Source organism: Rhinolophus ferrumequinum, chromosome 6, assembly GCF_004115265.2.
Source record: "Rhinolophus ferrumequinum isolate MPI-CBG mRhiFer1 chromosome 6, mRhiFer1_v1.p, whole genome shotgun sequence".
Lineage (NCBI taxonomy): Eukaryota > Metazoa > Chordata > Mammalia > Chiroptera > Rhinolophidae > Rhinolophus > Rhinolophus ferrumequinum.
Window position 1 is genome coordinate 51,007,948 of NC_046289.1, and position 18,925 is coordinate 51,026,872.

Below are 18,925 nucleotides of genomic sequence, written 5' to 3' on the forward strand. Positions count from 1 at the left end.
CCCTCTAATAGATGGAACACTGAGGCTCAGAAAGGTCCGGCAACTTCCTCAGGGTCACACCAGTAGAAAGCGGAGGAGCTGGAATTCTGTCCCAGGTTTGTCTGTACGAACAGGTGTGCTTGCTCATTTTGTGTTCTTGGCAAATATAAATTTTATGTAAATGGGGCCATCATGATGGTTATTATTACTGTACCATTCTGTGGTTATTCTCTCCTCATGCCTCTTTCCTGTAACAGCATCTGATTGCTCCACTCTTCATTTTCCAGCCTGTCACTGGCTTGTCACAGAAGTGATTGAAATGCTACTAATTCAGCATTATGACTTTCTGGCTGGGCGAAGTTGGCACAGGCTGAGGAGATGTTTGTTTATGTGACAGCAAATGACTCTGAGGTTTGGAAATGGAAACACCAGTCCTACCACACCCGAGAGAGTGGCAGTTGCTTTTGGTGAGACCAGTACTCTGCCATTTGGGAGAGGAGGCAGGACAGAGGTACCGCTGCCTGGGGGTCTCGCCAGGCTTTTCAGTTGTACAAGAGTGCACTAAAGGGGCTGTGCCCTTCTTCTTTTTTTAAAAAAATAAAATGAGGCACATGCTAATTGCAGCCAGTTTCCAACCCCTCCTCCCCTTCTTTCATTTACCTGCTTCCTCTTCCCTTTCCGTTCCTCACCTTTGATTTCCCCCCATTGTTCTGAGGTCTGTTTTGTTTTTGAGGGGTTGGCCTGGCTCATGGGAATCAGGGCCAAAGGGGCTGGCTCTGCCTGAGCTGTGCTTCCTGGAGCCCGGAGGACTGGTTTACTTTGAAGGTTGTTGCCACTATTTGGATTAATCACATTCGCTCTAATATTTTCCCTTGTTTCTGATCATCAAAGGGCTCAGAAAGTTTTAAGCTGGTGCAGTTTCTTCTAGTTCGTCCTTGGAAGCAAGTGTCTGGAACAGGGTTGATCTAAAACTGTTTTCTGAGTGGAGCCTCGTTAACGGGGCAGGCTGCAAATTCACATCAAGGGAGTGTCATCTTTCAAAACAGCCTCTTGGCAGAAAGGGATGTGGAATTTTAGAGAAATTTGAATCTGCTAAGCTTCCATTAAATGAACTCCTTGATTCCAGACTGTGCAGAGAGGAATTTGGGGGCCATGGGCCATGAAAAATTGACTTCTCCTAGTGGCAGAATGCCTCAGAAAGGTCGGTGTCCTTTGTGATGAAAGAAATCAGTTTGGAGGAATTTTTTTTTTTTTTTTGCTTTTCTGTGTTCCTCTGTGTCTCCTTTTCTATGTACTTTTTCTTTTTTCTGTGGGGGGGGTCCTTTTTTTTTTTTTGTGTTGCTTAGTTTAATGGAGGTGAAAGACTGAACTTTGACACTGGGGTCTGGAGCATGTTTGTGGAATGAGCCTCATTGTGATCGGCTGTCTTTTAGACTGCAAGCACCTTGAGGCCGGGGGCCGTGACGTAGCCTTTCAGCCCTGCCCTCCCCTTTAGTTCGTACCCTGTTTCCCCGAAAATAAGGCCTAGCCGGATAATCAGCTCTAATGTGTCTTTTGGAGCAAAAATTAACATAAGACCTGGTGTTGTTTTAATATAAGACTGGATATGATATAATATAATATAATATAATATAATATAATATAATATAATATAATATAATATAATATAATATAATAATACCGGGTCTTATATAATATAATAAAATATAAGACAAGGTCTTACATTAATTTTTGCTCCAAAAGACGCTAGGTCTGGCTAGGTCTTATTTTCGGGGAAACACGGTATTTGGTAACTGACACTAGGTCACATGGATCTGCTAAGACTTTGACTCCATGATGAGGCCATTTTAAGATGGGGTGAAACATGTCCAAGACTCCACTAGTTTCTTAAAAGACGGTTGATTCTGGAGAAGTCACCCTGTGGCCTACAATCCCGGCATCTTTTCCAAGCAGTCTGGCTGACTCAGACTCCTCAGCTCGCTCACCTTCCTTCCTGACATCTTCCTGGGGTCAAAGGCCCCCTCTTCATTTTTCACATCCATCCCTGCCTCTGACTTGGATGGCCTTTTCTCTCTTCAAAAGCAAAATAAAAGAAAGCAAAGCACCTAAACCAAACTCTTGCTGAATTTTAGGACAGCCGCACATGGGCCTTTGGGCCTTGGAGTTGGGACCTGCCTGGTACAGGACATCAGAAACTGGACCGAAGGGCATAAATGAGGACATCCATTTGTCCTACAGATGCTCTTAGCATAGTGATTGCTACAGACTTTGGGGTTTCTAATTAAGGAGACACGGTCCTAGGCCTCGTCATCCAGTGGCCTTGTGACCTTTGCCAAATCCTGTCACCTCCTCAGAGCCCCAACTTGCTCATCTATGAAGTGAGTGATCACACCAAAGTGAACAGGGTCCTTGCATTCTGTAGGGTGTGAACAGATGTCCTGCTGAAGCAGGGTCAAGTCGGAAAACAGAAAAACAATGGGAAAAGCTACTATTTATTGAGTGCCACCTATGTGCCAAGCATTTTATTAATGTCATTTCCAATCATTCATTGATTCATATATATAAAATATTTCTTTTTCTTTTTTTAAGAACTTACTCTCTACTAGGCTAGATATTAGGAATAAAAGAGGAAATAAGGGGGACAAAGTTAGCGCTCACGGCTTTAGAACAGTGCTCTATATTAAATAAAAAGTTTGTAAAATCCTTAGCAAAGTGCTTGGCATATGAAAGATTCAGTTTTCTATTCTTTTATATACTTGTACATTAAAGAAGCTAATGTAATTTTTCTACAGTTGGGACAGTGAGGCGATTCAGGGAAATGTGTGAGAATTCCATCCTCTGTATGCGAATGCTGCTGGAAAAGAGACACTCTCTCTTATGAAAGCTGTTTACCTCTGCTATGAAAAAGCCTGCCCAAGCCACAGATAGGCGTGGGCTGGGTCTGGGGAGGGGATGTGTGATGATGGTTCAAAGGGAGGCTCCTGTTCTGCTCCCCAAATGTCTCTCACAGCTTGGGTTGCTCACACGCTGTGGGCACATCTTTGTGTTGTTTGGCTAGGAGGAGAATTACAGGTGCCAGCAAAGCCACTGGTTAGGAAGCTGCAGAAGGCTGTGAGCCAAAGAAAACTCTGTGCCTATTCTCCATACGGTGTGTCGTGTTTCTCACCCAGGCACGCCCAGGTTAGAAGACAGAGGTAGAATAAAGCATCCGTTCAGTGGGGGCCACTGGGAGCAAAGGACTTGGCAAAGTCCTTCCATTCAGTCCCCCTACATGAAGATTGAATGGGAGGCATTAACACCCCACTTTAACAACTGGAGATGTTGGAGACTCAGAGATTGGCTCATTGTCCCACGACCAGTTTGTGGGAGAACAAGGATTTGAACTCAGGCCTGTCTGATTCCAATAGAGTCCTAGAAGGGCAATCTAGGTGTCTGAATGCAAGTAAACCCATGGAGTCGGTCAGTTTGCTATGGGAAATTAACTAGTTTATTCATCAGTATATTGGTGATTTTGAGGTTAATTGACTTCTAAACTCTTGTAAATTTCCTGACCCAGGCCGTCTATTGGTTTGAAGGAGTTTATGTATGGCATTACTGCAAAATATGTGGTTGTGAAGGGCACAAAACTAAGCACACAGGAGAATAAAACACTCAAGCTAAAGAGGGCAGAGAAGTGGGGTTCGCCTTATTTGAGCTGGGTATTCACTTCCTCCCATGGTTATTTAATGTTGAATTTCTTTGTGGGTGGTGCAGCCAATGGGCAGAGCCTTTACCAGAATAATTAGACTACATTGGACTCCACACATTCATCAGGATGAGGTGTGATAAATATTTTTTAAATTTTCAAGTTATGTTTATTATAATGTTTGCTTTGTGTCAGATTAGCTGTGTGTCGGACTGGCTTGTGGCCACATAATATTGTCATGACTTCTAAGTAGGCCAGGACTTTATAACTAGTGATAAAATCCTTCCAGAATACAGGTACTGTTTCCCAGCTCAGGGCCCTTTCCTGGAATGTTCTGCTGGTTCTTTGCAGGGCTGGCTTCTCCTAAACTTTACTTCCTCAGGAAGGCCTTTCTTGACCTTTCTATATAAATTACGTTGTTCTGTTCCTATTACAGCTTAATGTTTCATAACACTTTCAGGACCTATAATGATTTTATGTTTTGCTCACTTGCTTATTATAGCATTTCATTGAATCTAACATGCCACAGCGAGTACGATACACCATTGTTTTATGTACCACTAAAAAGGAAAAAAGAACACTACAAATTAAACTGTGACATGGTGCCTTAATGATATAGTCCTGTGCCATGCAGAAATTGGCCACCACAGCCTCTCATTGCTTTGAGATTTCTTTCATCTATTTTAAGGGTTTGGCAGTTTCTCCTACTGTTGGTTGCTTTGCTTAGAAAGTGATGGACAGTCCTTACAGTAAAGCACGCCTTCACATATTGTGATTATCTTTCTATAAACACTTGTTACTTTGTAAGAAATTATGGGATGGTAGTCATTTTCCAATGATAAGTATAAAATTGATGCCTTACCACCAGCTCCACGCCTTTTTGCATGCCTATCATAGGTTAGTCGTTTTGGAAACACTTTCACTGGCAATGAAGCTTGACCCATGAAGTCTCAGCAATGCATATGACTCGACGGAAGTATACGAGCACTTCTGAGCGCCTCACAACATGGCCTAGCCCATAGCATTTATAAGATATATTCCAATTTCAAAGATATTTTACATATGAAGAAATGGGTGCCTTAGAATTGATGGAATAAAGTACTCATTTCCTCTACCAGGGAGCTGAGTCTGTCACTTTTGTCTGCCACCATGTACCCAGCACCTATACAGTGTAGGCATACAGAAGGTATTCAATGAATATGTATCAAATGAATGGAGGACGAAATATAACTGTGTACTTGTACATTTTTCTTAACTAGGAAACTGATTGAAATCTTATGGAAAGGAAATAGTACACAAATAGCTTCTTCTATTTTTAAAAACTCCTTTGTTATGGTAATACCAATTACAAGGACTAAAGTTTTGACTGGGAGATACAAACGGTAGCTACCCACTGATAGAGTTCTCAACGTCTTTTGATTTCCAACACTCATCTATTTCCCAACTTAGACACGCTGTCATTGGTAACGGTGACAGGAGTGATTCTTGATCACCAAACAGTGTAAGTTGGGGAGTGGAGGAGATAGTTGTAGCCCTGTAAATGGTATGGTAAAGCATTCAGAATACATGCAGAGTCCCAGCTTGTGGAAGAACTGGCAAGCAGTAGTATGGCTTTAGTGCTCAGAAAGGCATAAAAGAACAAGGGCCATGCCAGTAATGATGGGAAATGAGTTTTGAAGAAGAATATATGTATTTACTGAACATCTGTTAGGCTAGCCTGTGCTTATTTAATCCTCACACAAACACTTGCATTGCTTCATTTTGAAAATAGGGAAACTGAGTCTCAAAGAGAGTAACCTGCCCATAGCTAGCATGTGGCTTCTGTAGGATTCTGATCTGAGTCTTCTTGATTCTACAGCCATTGCTTTTCCAACCACTCCACACTGACTCAGCGGGATTTATGGAATGTCTAATAGGACGTTCAGGAAGACTTGAGCCGGCACTGGAATGAGAGAGGGAATATGGCTCATCATCTGGAGAGAAGTCGAGGTGTTGCATTTGATGGATTCTATTCTATCTCAACCACTGGCAGTGGACTGGCGTATTTCCCAGGCAGCACTGAGGAGCACTGGGGTTTGAGTACAATAACAAAGAGGATTCTGATAATGTGGCCCCACCATTCCCCACATATTCTCTTTGTTGGACTTCTTTTAGCTTGTTTTTGTTCTTTGGTCCTTTTAGCTGTTGCCAAGAGTTACCGCACAACGTCTGCTTTGATATAGGATTAGACGCAAATGCATTGGGATATTGTCAATGAAAGAGTACGGACTATGCTTGCACTCAAAAGAGAGGTGGGGGAGAGGCTAGAAGAGAAGGAAGGAAGACACATAGAAGGATGGTGAGAAAAAGTAGCAAGGAGTAAAGGGTTAAAAAATCCTCATGGTCCTTTTACCAAGGTCAGGACACACTAGGTGGTTCTTGACATGTGGGGCTGGACAGAGTACCAGAAAGAATGGGGAGAAACAGGTGTCACAGGAAGTGGGACTAACGAGAAGCTCGTGGGAGACAACTCCGGCCTTAAAGACGCTCCCTCAGCCCTTAGCACTGCATTTGGGGATGAATGCAGCTTTATTGCAGAGCAAAGTTGATGCACTCAAATGTTCCCCTGTTAAGAAATGTGTTAATAAAGGGGGTGGGGATGTTCCTGTAGGAAGGGCATAGAGCTAGGAAAGGCATTTTTTGTTTTATCAAAGTGTGAGTATGGAGACTCTCCTCACTCCCACAATAAGCACTGAGCATGAGTGAAACTCTGACATCTGTGCTCAGGTCACTTGTCACGAAAGGAATTGGGTTGGACTAATTGCTTAGGGGATGATGAACAGTGCCTGGTGGAGCCTGGGTCTTGAAGTTACTGGCAAATTGCTCTTTCTGCATTCCAGAATTCCAGAGGCTAAAATTTGTCCTAGGGACCACTCTCTATTTTCCTTTTTTTTTGGCGGGGGGCACTTTAGTGAACTCTTTTAGTTATCCAAATAAGGCAAGTACCCCTACTTTTTTTAGGGGGGGCAATGAGGGAGCCCTGATTCAAAGAAGTAATTCAAACATAGATATGTCAGATGATCTTCATGCAAATAAATGATCACATTCCATTTATATGGTCCATAATGAGCTAAGTCAAGTCACTTTGGTTTATATTGGTTTCATTTTTTTTTTTAAAGAGAGAGAAAAAAGAAAGACGTATTTTTCTCTTTTAGTTAGAAAGACACCTGAGTGGATAAGAGAAAGAAAGAAGCAATTTCAGACAGCCTAGCCATTGTAAAAACCAATCTCACTTCTGGCTGATCAGTGCGGGTAAACATGCTGGTGTTTGCCTGGTTGGACCTGTGCACCTGTAGCCTCTTCCCTCAGCAGGGGTGGGGGGTGGAGAGAGCCAGCAGGGCTTGGGAGGCAGGAAACAGAGCCAGCTTTGAGCAGAGCACAATTTGAGCCTGTGTCTCCGGAGAGAACACTAGTGCTTTATTGGAGGGGCCTCTCAGCAGTTGGTATCATCTGGAGAAAGATAATATTGACGCCCACATGGGTTTCTCAGAAGCTGGGGGTCTGGATTTAGAGCTGTGGGCAGAGTGGACTGGGAATGAAGGCGGAATGGGCACAGGTACCTGGGCCGTCTTTGCTGTGACTTCTCCTCAGCCCCTACCATGCAGAAGGGCCTAACCCTTTAGCTATGGCTGTCCCTGAAACAGCTGGTCAACTGCCTTCTGTGGAAGCGTGCCCTGCCAGTAGTGGCAGGAGAACTGATGGTGACATGTCACTCCAAAGCAGGCTGGGTATGGCTTCTATTTCTGCGATCCAGCATAGCTGTGCTTTTAGAGATGTACGAAGGCAGCCAAACAACACCCTGTGATGCCATGGGCAGTATGGCTATCTTCTTTCAGGCTGGTCTTTTCTCCCCTGGGTAAGGAGAGACCACTTGTAAGGCACAGTTGCTGGGCGAGGGATCCCCACAGGTATTTGTGTGAGACCAGAGCAGGGCAGACAGATGCTATAGAGGGGTCCAACTGTAGCCTCAGCAGGGCACACCCCAAAAGGACAGGGTCAAGACAGGCAGATTGCGGCCAAGGCAACTGCCATCCCCTCTAAGGAAGTCCTTCCAGGTTGGCTGGATAAGAAGCAGACTCCAAGCAGTTGGGTTCCTCCATTAGAGTCCCGGAGGGCTGGCCAAGGAGGCAACAGCCCTCTCCTATGACTAAAGAGCTCGAGGGGCTGTGTGCTGCTGGCTCCCCCAAAGCTGACCAGTGGCCTGCAGCCCTGAGAATGCAATGCAAAGTCCCAGGAATGGAAGTGGATAGTTAGCGATGGAGCTAATGGTTTTGGCCTTGGAATGCTGGTTTGGGTGGGAACTGTCTTTTAGAGGTGGCTATTTAGCAACTTGAGCTTGTTCCAAAGAGAGTGACCTAAAGGTGAGGGGACTGGAAACCGTGTTACCTGAGGACCAGTTGAAGGGATATTTAGCCAAAGATGAGAAAGGCTGGTGTGGGGCTGGGTGGAGTATGAAGGAAATAGACCTTGATACAATGAAGGGAGGAACGTTCTAACAGCAGCCAGTTATATCGTCTGAACAGCTTCTCCTTACACTCACGAAAATGCTTGTGCAACCTCATGGAGATCACGACCCCCTGGGCTGACTGTCCAGCAAGAACATTAACTGTTGAGCACTTACTATGTGTTGAGCCCTGTTCTAAACACTTTTTAAAAAGTGATTCAATCATTTCATCCTCACAACAACCCAATGAAGAACAACAAGCTTTTATTAGTCCACCTTTTAAAGATGAGGAAACTGAGGCTCAGGGAGGATATAACATACCTGAGGCCACATGGCTAGTGAGTGGTGGGGCTGGGACACATGTTGCAGCAGCTCCTGTCACTACCTGGGCCTATATATCTGCTCCCTCCAGCCCCACTTCTAGTCCAGCACCCAGATAGCTTCATGGCTCCCTGGCATCTTCAGTTTATTCATGGACTGTTGGCCTCTTCCAGTGCTGTCACATCAAGTTTCAAATGCTCCAGAAAAGTGGGTACCTCTGATGCCCAGGGTCCAGGGAATTTTTATTCTCTTTGCCCTGTTGGTTACCCCAGCTTCTTCGTGACTCGGGCTTTGAAGTCTAATATGACGGAAGATATTTGACCATGTGAGTTCTATTCTTTCTCTGGCTGTGCTTGGTGTCCTCAGGCACATACAAACTGGGAAATCATTTTTTTTTTTGCTACCAGAAGCACGGGAGACCTTCTAAACCAGAGTGCACTTTGCCTAGCTCTCTGGCATTGAGATACTGGCCCCCCGAATGTATGTGCACTGTACAGTACTTAGAGATCTGTTACTCTCGGTGTGTTGTTTTCTGCTTGAAAACAGTGGTGTTTGATGGTGGCACATTATTTTAGTCTCGTTTCTGATGATAATGGTAGAAATTTCTTTTTTTTGGACATAGTTGAGATGGCAGGGAGAAGGAGAAAAAGAGGAACAGAAATCCAAATCTGTTAACAGAGAACTAGAAAATGAGTTGTTAAACGTGCCGAGGAGACCAGGCCGCCCAGGGCCTCTGCTGGATGGACAGGACAGTGCATTGCTCAGCCCGGGCTCTGATGCGCCTGCCCTGACCACCCGAAAGCCCCCTCCTGCATGTGGGTGAGGTGGAGGGAGTGTTGACCTCCAGAGATAGAAATGGATAAAATTGGAATTTCTTTGCAGCTTTGGCTTGAGGAATTGCCTGCTGGAGACCCAGACATCACCTCTTTTCTGAAAGGCCCAAAGGTGGCCACAAGCTATAAAAAAGAAAACTTCAGAAAGGGCAGCTCTCACTTCTGCCCCAGAGTCTGATTATAGCATATTTATTTTCTTCTGCTCTGGTGGGGGGTCACTTCCCAATGAGGCTGGAATAATCCCACTAGAAGGGAGATGTTTGTGTGGGGGGCCTGAGCTTTCAGTGGAGTTTGGATGGAGCTTATTCACTCCCGCTAGGACACCACGTGGCCCTGCACTCTGGCCTGGTCTGTCGGGAGAAGGCTTTAAACTGGGGTACGGAGTTCTGCAGTAAACAGGGTTTTCTGAAAATTTCTTTTCTTCTTTCCACTTGGAAATTATGTCTGGTCAGATCTTGAAATAAATCATGGGCTTGGTAGTCTGGTTTCCTTATGAAAATGCGCACCCGAGGAAACAGGACTGGGGAAAGGTGTGTACGTGTGTGTGGTGTGTGTATGTGTGAAGTCTACCCTGGCTTTTCCCGATGGTGTGGGTCCTAGTGCCTGGAGAGTCTCAGGCTGGGGAACTCGGCCTGACCTGCCAATTCACCATGGCTTCTGCCTCTGCTCTCTCTGCTCAGGTGACTTGCTCTCAGATGGTTGCGTTTTGTGCTTGGTCCCTGGCAGGTGCGAAGTCTCCTAGAGACAGGTGTTAACAGCAGCTCACATGGACGGAGCTGTATTGTCTTTCCAGGAGCTGTATAATCACGAAGGCTCATGCCCTCTGCCCTTGGTGGGCACCTAGGGGCTGAGCCCTGCTTCTCACGCTGCTCTCGATTGAGCAGGTGGATGGGAAGCCTGACTTGCTGGTGACAAGAAACATACAAGGTGGTGCTGGTGTGAATGGCAGGCAGAGTCATGATGTGTGCCGGGACTAGATGCGGGGCCCTGGCCACGCAAACAAAGCCCTCACCTCCCGGCGTCCTGCCAAAGATGTGTCCCTAGGGCCCTGGCTGCCCCGAAAGTCCTAACACAAACCGCCTCTCCCAATTCCTCCTTCTAATCTCTGACCTCGGCCTCTGCCTTCCTCCTCTAACCTCTGAATTGATAGCAGGCAAATCTGGTGACAGATTCTGAGCAGATATAAGGCACACACTCCTGGGGTAAAAAATACCCTGATTCTACTACTTAATAGGTGAACTAGTTCACTTTTCTGAGCCTTAGTTTCCTCATTTTTGTCACAAGACTAGTAATATTGTTCTTATTCAATTGTGAGGATTGAAAGAGATTATTTACTTGTATTAATAGATAATTAATGGTCTGTACCTCATAGAGTTGTTATAAAGATATTAGTTAATGTTTATAAAGTGCCTATATAAATGATTTATAATGTTTGTACACCATCTTCAATGATGCCTGGCACATATGACGGAAGTGTTTGTTTAAAAGAAAGGCGAGTGAAGTGTTTCAGCATCTCATGGGCTTATTAAATCCTTCTTGAATGATCAGGAAATGACTAGGCCTAGAGGCGGAGCATTTCTCAGGGTGCTGGTAACCAGGGCTCATTCATCTCTAGGCCCCCAAAGCCCAGTACGCTGTCTGGCACATGGGAATACCACAAAAGTTGCTTTTTGAATACATGATGGGTGAGTGAATATGGCCTACTCATTTTATACCTTCTCTTCAGCATCGAAAGTCTCAGTTTTAGAAAATTTTCTTCTGATTTTGGAACATTATACCCTATTGCCCACACATCAGTGACTTCGTGCTAACCACTTTGACATTTGTGACCCCCAAAGCAAGAGTGATGGCAAGCTAAATGATAATGCTTTTGCAAAAGACGGAAAGATTTACATAGACCCGGCCACAAAATTTACCAACCCAAGGCCAGGAACTGACTAATAATGCACCACAAACATTTCTTTCTTTTAATGGAACATGTACTTGGCACCTACTACGTGTCAGTTCCTGTTCAGGGTACGTAGATGAGTAAGTCATAAGCCTACCACGCAGGTGCATACCTTCTGGTGGGGGGGGGGGGTGGGCCCTGTGTGTAAAAAGCAATGTAGGAATGCAGAGACGCTACAGGAGAGGTGCAGAAGTGCTGGGGGGCTTTTGAGGAAGGAAGGGCAGACAAGTTTCTGAATGGGGTGGGGCATCAGAGGAAGAGCAGAGAAAGAGAGAATGAGAAGACGGGTGGCCTGTCAGCCCCCTCTCGCTGCGTTCCAGGAGCCTTGTCACTAAGGTCCATGCCAGGTTCCAGCTCCCTGACCTTGCCCTTCAGTTACTGAGCCAGGCCTTAGGTTCAGCCTCGAGCATCTTCAGGTACTGCCTCTTGGGCCACACATCTCAAGGGTCCCATTAAATCTTAGCCCACACAGGAGTGTGGCTGAGTTGGCATTTTCCTGCCACCTTCTAATACCAAGTAACATAACCGATGTCTGGTTTGCCACTTCATCCTTGGGTTTTCCTACCTAAATTCAGGCTACAGAAAATTCCTGAAGGATAGAGATCCAGAGGCTGCAAGATGTCACTGATATCTACTCAGAATCATGGTGTTAGAATCAGACGAATTGATTTAAGCTAAGAAAAAAATATTGGGTTTGCTTATTCTAAAAAATCTTGGTAGGTAGTTTTCTCATGAGGAAAATGGCTTCTGCAGAGAGTTTTAAAAATGGTATTCTAAAACCTGGTAAGTATATCCATGGCAATTTAACGTACCCTTTCTTCTTGTGATTAGACCCAATCAGATGTCACATCCCAGTTCAACAAGCACAGATGAAAGTTCCTATAAAAGCTGAAGCTAATTAAGTTCCCTTCTCCCTACCTCTTTACCCCTGTCACCAACTATGATGACTTTGTTCACTGACATAGATGTTAAAAATAAATTGAAAATATTTCTAAATTCTTTGTCATTTTGGGAGAAGATCTGTCATCACCAAAGAAATACTAGAGTGTAGAATAAAAAAAAAATTAAACATTTAAGGCATGAAAAATAGTGAGGGTGCCTTCCAGGTAATGATTACACTGGGACAAGGTGAATGCATTTAAATATACATATGCTGAGCTACCTCAAGTCTTTTCCAGAAAGAGTCCAGGTGTGTAGTGAGTAATGAGAAGACCCATTAGGAAGCTACAGCAGAGGTCTCGAGGGAGCTGGTAAAGACCGTGATGAGGGTGTGGCTGTGGAAACATACAGGAGGGAGATCTGTAGGAGGCATCTGAGGTGGAATTAATAGGACGCAGAGGCTGATAAGTGAGGGGTGAAGGATGGAAAAGGACGGAAGGCTCTTAGTGGCACATTTGATAAGGTTTCTCAATATCCTTGTGGAAATATAGGAGAAATATGGACTGGCTACAAGAATGGTTAGGTTGATGGATAACTAATTGGACCAGAGTACCCGAAGTACCATTGAATGGACTGGTGGGTTGTAATAATATAAATTCATCACATTTCTGACGTCCAGAAGGTAGAAGTGATACCAGAAACAAAACGCAAAATTTCACAGAGAAAGGGGGTGGGGGGACTGAAATAAAAGGTAAAATTAAACGACAGGGTTACACTTGGAACCTAAACCCAACTGCTCCAGAAAAGGACAGTGAGCTGTGGCTTAGCCGCGCATGTGGAAAGATTCACAGGTTTATTTGATTCTAAGTTTCAACAAGGGTAAATACTGTACCGGGTCTTTTCCTCATGGGATCGTAGACTGCATGGTGGGGAGGGAGCTTGTGTTTCAGAAAACGGAGGTGACAGTCCTGTTCAATTCTGTGCTGGTTAAATGACAATGGGGCATCACTTCTAGCTGTGACACTTAATCTAAGAGTGTCATGGAGCAGCCAGAGCATGCGCAGAGGAGAGTAAGCACAATGGTGAAGGGACTAGAACCAGTCCCCCCTCCCCACATCGCCAGCACTACCATCTGCTAATCCGCTAATGCTTTCGTCTCACTCAGCCATCGCCACAGCCTAGGGAGCACAGAGACCCCCATTGCACATAGGAGGAAACTAGCCACAATTTGCATGAGGGAGAACTGAAAGCCCAAACCCATGCTCTTTCCACTCTTCTTCACTGCCTGAGGGACTTCTGGGGGATCTAGGGATCCCCACGTTTCGGTTGGAACAAAAGCTGGCTTCCTGCCCTGTCCCTGAGATCCAATCACCTTGTTTCTGCAATACTCCCCTTTCCCTGCTCCAGCGGGATCCCACTTCTGCCTCTCTGGTACCGAATCAGATCTCCTTGGTCCATGACCCTGACATCTCCCTCAGTGGAGAAGGGCTGCTGCCTAGAAGACCTTTAGCTACATCCTATTCACCCCGGAACATAGTTGACCTGGAATGTAGCTGTTACTCATCCTCGCTCGGGCAAGGGTTGTGCAATTATGACAACCCATCTGTGCACCAGGGAGACAGCTTTGGGGCCAGGGTGGCTTGTGGGCTGGGCAGCCAGAGCTGGAGCATAAATGAGAAGTGGAAGCTCCTGGAGAGGCACAGAGGACCAGCATCCCCTGCAAGGCTGGTTAGACACAGCCGGCTGGGCCCGCCCCCAGGACGGAGAACGTGCACGTCTATCAAGTTCCCCCATGCTGCTGCTCCTGGTCTGAGGACCCCACTGTGAGAGCTGCTTCGAGTCCATGCATTCTCCATGTCACATGGCGACATTCCCCGAAGGGGGCTGAAAACTGGTTCTGGGGGAGGGGAAGGGACAAAACATCTTACTCTTTTTGTTATAAAGTAGATATGCGTGCAGTGTATACAAGTAAAACAAGGGCATGGCTGAGTAATTAGAGATGGAGTTTGAGAACCACTGGACTAGCTGATAGAACCATTGGTTCTTTGTGGTTCGATGGTAGAAGAATTGTTAAAGCCTGCCTGAGGGAAACACAACCCTTCCCTGTCCTTTTACACACTGATTTCTAGTTAACCGTAATCGTAGTCAGGATCCATTCTTGTCAATCCTCCAAAGCTTACTGAGCACCTATTATGTGCAAGGCATGCACGGCTCTGTGGCGATGACTGTGGGCAGGAAGAGCTGGGTTCTGTGGGCCCTGAATTATAGATACAATGTGGGGTTCTCTGTAAGGAAAGGAATACACAATCGTGAGCGCACGATTACGGAGGGGGCTTTGGAAGGGGCTCGTGCAGGTGAGCGGTCATGAAACCTACGCTCTACCAGCTCCATGGCAGGTCAGCACAGTGGAGGCCCCAGTGGCTGGTGATGGAACTGCAGGTGGCAGAACAAAGACTGTAGCCAGGCAGGGTTGAGCTACTGCCAGTCAGGGGCATGGAGGGGCGGGGTGTGCAAGCAGCTGAAATGGAGGCACTTGTGGCAGACAGGGTGTGGAGTGGCGAGCGCGTTGCCCTGATGAGGAGCCTGGAGAAAGCATCCTGTGGGGAGTGTCATTTGGGTTTGGGAAGAGGTGCACCTATGGCCAAGAAGGGGAGGGCTCCTGTGATGTGGGCGGCGTGGGGGCTGGGGAATTCACGGAGCCAGGGAGGGAGCAACGTGCAAGGACATTTCCAGCTGATGGTTTTAAGGTATTTTCTGGCTGTCCGTGGAGACTTATTTGCCACAAAGGTCAGATGCTGTATTTCTCAAGAAGGTCTCTGAGCTCAGAGACTCCTTCTCCTTGCCCGGCAACCACAGGCTGACTCCCCCTTCCCCATCCATTCCTGAGAATTAACAGCTGGGTGCAGTTTATGACAGATTGTCCCACAGTGGCGGGTGTGGTGGGAGGAGTTGTGTATCACCTGCCAGCTCTGTCAGGGGAGCCGTTTGTCATTTGGTGGGGGGCTGAAGCATGAACAGTGCTGGGATATTTGGATTTACAGCCCACTGGCCAGCCCTCCTCTGTGGCTCAGCTGCCTTGGAATGAGAGCTGTCTATTATGTGTTCCCCAGTGGTAGCTGTAACGACTGCAATTTTCCCAATAGACACCACTAAGGAACCTGTTATTTGTAAAAGGGCAGTGCATTTGTACCTCACTGGCTCCATCACATCCATCCATCAGGACTTACTTTCATGCGGGGAAATTTCTGCAGCAGGGCTGGGTTCTCTCCTTAATGTACTTGGTTAGTATTGGTCTAAATTATGCTGAAGCGTAATTAAGGTAGTCAGAGATCGTCTTCTCTTTGGAAAAATATGCAAGAATTGATTCCAAACAGTCCATAGTCTTCTGTTTCATGAACAGAGGTCTTGAATTGTAGCATTTGACTTTCTTCGCCCACCAGGAAAGCCTGATATCTTTTTCTGTCATAGTCTCTCTTCCTTTCTTTCTCCCCCTCTCCCTCTCTCCCTCCCTCCCCTGTCCTTTCCTTCCTCTCATTCAGAGAGCATTATTCCATGCCCACTCCTTTGCTGGGCACTGGAACCAAGTGTGAATAAGACAAGGTGTCCAATCGTAGATGACTACATGTAAATAAACAGGAGCAAAGAGCCTCATAGGGAATTGGCGAGTCCCACAGAGAGGGCTTCTTAGCCTCAAAATCGTTTACATTTGGGGCCAGATAATTCTTCGTTGGGGGACTGTCTTTTGAACTGTTGGAGGTCAAGCAGCATCCTTGGCCTTTGCCCACTAGATGCAAATAGCACCTTCTTCCCCAGTTGTGACAACCAGAAACGTGCTCAGACAATGCCAAATGTTCTGGACGGTGAAGGGGCAAAATCACCGCACCTGAGAACCACGGAGAACCAGTGCCCTGGACTGAACTGGCAGCAGAGAACTCCTTGTCCTGGCTCTGCCGTGGTGAGCTGGGATCAGAAGAAGCTCACTTCATTTCGTTAGGCTTCTCTTTTCTTGTTTGCAAGATGAGAGTTGGGAAAACACTCCTAAATCCTCTGAGTCTATGAAAAGTTTGGATTTGTCTGTTATAACATATTGGATCATCTGCTCTGGAAAGGGAGAGATACGTGTTTATGCTTTGCCATACGCGCATAGTGCCTAGGACAGATGCCTGCAATCAGTCAGCAAATACTTACAGATACCGAATGTGTGTAAAAGAAATAGGGCCTGTGATCAAGAAGTTTACATTCTCTGTGGAGAAAAGAAGCCAGTCTCAAGGGAGCCCACCCTGGTCCCAGGCTGCCTGTGTTTGAATCCCGGCTCTGCCTCACACGTGCTGGACGACTTTCAATAAGTTACTTCCCTTCTCTGAACATCAGTTTCCTCATCTGTAAAATTGAGATGATGATAGTTATTAAGACTTCCTGGCTGTGGTGAAGGTTCAACGAGGTAGAATAGCACCTGGCACATAATGAGCGCTCAGTAAGGGTTAGCTATGGTGGTCGTGAAGATGAGGCTGAATTATCAGCACGAAGTCATGGTGGTTCCACGCCCAGTGCGTGACTCACACAGCTGAGTCTTGCCCGCGTTCAGAAGGAAAGAAAAGTCCACAGAGAGAGAACGAGAACTATGAGGGATACCTCAGAAAGTTGCATGTACTTTGTTTTTGGTGGGCGGCTGTAGGGCAAGCAAGGGAGGGGGACTTTGGAAAAGGCTCAGAAGTGCTCAGTGACTAACTAGAAGAATGACAAGCCTTTGATAACCAGATCTGAATGGCTCATAGCAGGAAGTGACCTGCCCAAGGCCACCCGTAGATAAGGATCAGAGCCAGGATTAGCACCCTAAATTCTTGACCCCTATTCATTGCTATTGTTGTCTGACCAGCTCTGTGGGGGTTCCACAAAGAAGCATTTTCTAATGAGAAAGTTCTCGGTGTCCTAAATGCCCGGAGTTCAACCATATCTTGTCTTGAGAGTCCTTAGGTCAGGGCAAGGGGCCAGGGAGGGGAGAATGGTTGGATGGGTCCCAGTTGGGATCCAGGACACCAAAGCTGGGTGGTGTCCTATAAATTCAGAGTGCTAGGCCGATGCTTACTTTCATTTTCCCATTAAATAGAAAAACCAGGGTTGCTAAGTAAATGGGATGAGGGAGGACATTGAAACAAAGGGAACAGATCATTTCTAAGCAAGAACCAGAAAGAACTTCAGGCTCCGTGTTTGCATTCAGGTGAAAGGCTAATTATAAATCAGCTCTAACAGATCATTAGAGGTCCTGCCCAAGCTCTATTTTGCAACACTTCATTATCTGACATTCAGTATTGGCAATCTGAAATGAACACTGGCACTGATTTATACATGTGGGGCGGGCCTGAGAGCTCAGCAGAGTAAGAATCCCCAGAACTGTGTCACAGCTCCTGCTAAAACCCATGGAAATAATGCCACCTTACAGAACACTTCACTCTGTTCAGTGTGCTTTCATAGACATTGTTGATCCCTGGCAACTCTCTTACTCTCATTTTACAAAGTGCAAACAGGCTGAGTGAGGTTCACTGACCTGCCCAAGGGCATGCGGCTGCTATCTAGATACCTCCAGCTGTGAACCTCGCCATGCTCTGTATCCTCCTGGGGTAGCCAGCCTAAGGTCCCTACCTCACACCCTTGTGTGGCCCCCTCCTACAGGGTACCAGGATTAGTCTGTGTGACCAGTCACAGACAGCAGGCACGATGGTATGCCACTGCTGGGATTAGACTGCAAAACCCTGGGTCTTCTGTCTTGGACTCTCTCTCTCCCTCTCTCTGACCTCTCACTTCGGGGGGAAGCCAGCTGCCATGTGATGGAGAGGAACCCAAGGCAGCAAACTGAAACTTCTGCTGAACAGCCAGCAGGGCACTGAGGCCTGCCAATAACCCTCATTACGTGATTCTTGAGTCCCAGTCGAGTCTTGAAGTGACGTTAACGCCTGCTGACTTGCAACCTCATTAAAGACTCTGAGTTAGAACCACCTGGCTGAGCTATTGTCACATGTCTGACCCTTAGTAAGTGTGAGATAGTAAACGTTAGTTGTGTTAAGCTGCTAGATTTGGAGGTAATTTGTTACCCGGCAACAGATAACTGATACACCCTGTGTACTAGGAGGTAAGATGACCTCTGGAGTCTCTCCCCTCAAATCTCAAAACCTTTTCTATCCTGGGTTGTTAGAAAGGTTTCACTGGGTTTTTCTATCCTGGGTTGTTAGAAAGGTTTCAACCCTTTTCTTTTCAACCCTTTTCTTCACTGGGTTGTTCCAGTGAACAAAATTCTACCACAGGTGATTCATCCCTTTGGGTGGTCATGAGCATCTTCACAGGCCTCGGATAAGATGCCCTGGGAGATGCGGTCACTGCCTTCAGGAGCATCCTTTCAAAAAACTATCTTTATTCATTCATTCATTCATTCATTCATTCATTCATTTATTTAATAGTGAGCCATTTACATGTGACCCTGTGTTTTTGAAAATTGAGACCCATAGGGCGTAATGTACTCATCCCGGGCAAGACTCAACTATGGGTCAAATACATATGGGTCTTTATTGCTCGTCTGTTTTCCTTAGGGCCTCACGATGCCCCCATTTTGTGGCATAATTTTAGAGGAATTAAAGTTGAGCAGCCCAGAATGATACGCCGGATCCTACAACTGCAGATGGTTGTCCAAGCAAGCTGCGGGGGAGAGTCAGGAGAGGAGGTGCCTTGCTACTCATGCGAGCTTCCAAATCATGTCAAGTTTATTCTCCAAAACGCAAATCTCTGATGTGGTTGGGGGTGCTGTG

The 18,925-nt window shown here is 46.1% G+C and overlaps 1 protein-coding gene across 2 annotated transcripts in view; it reads right to left on the reverse strand.

Moving 5' to 3' along the window:
• LIPC (lipase C, hepatic type) overlaps positions 1 to 18,925 on the reverse strand; it is a 148,546-nt gene that overhangs the window by 51,344 nt on the left and 78,277 nt on the right. The gene's annotated exons all lie outside the window — the stretch shown is intronic.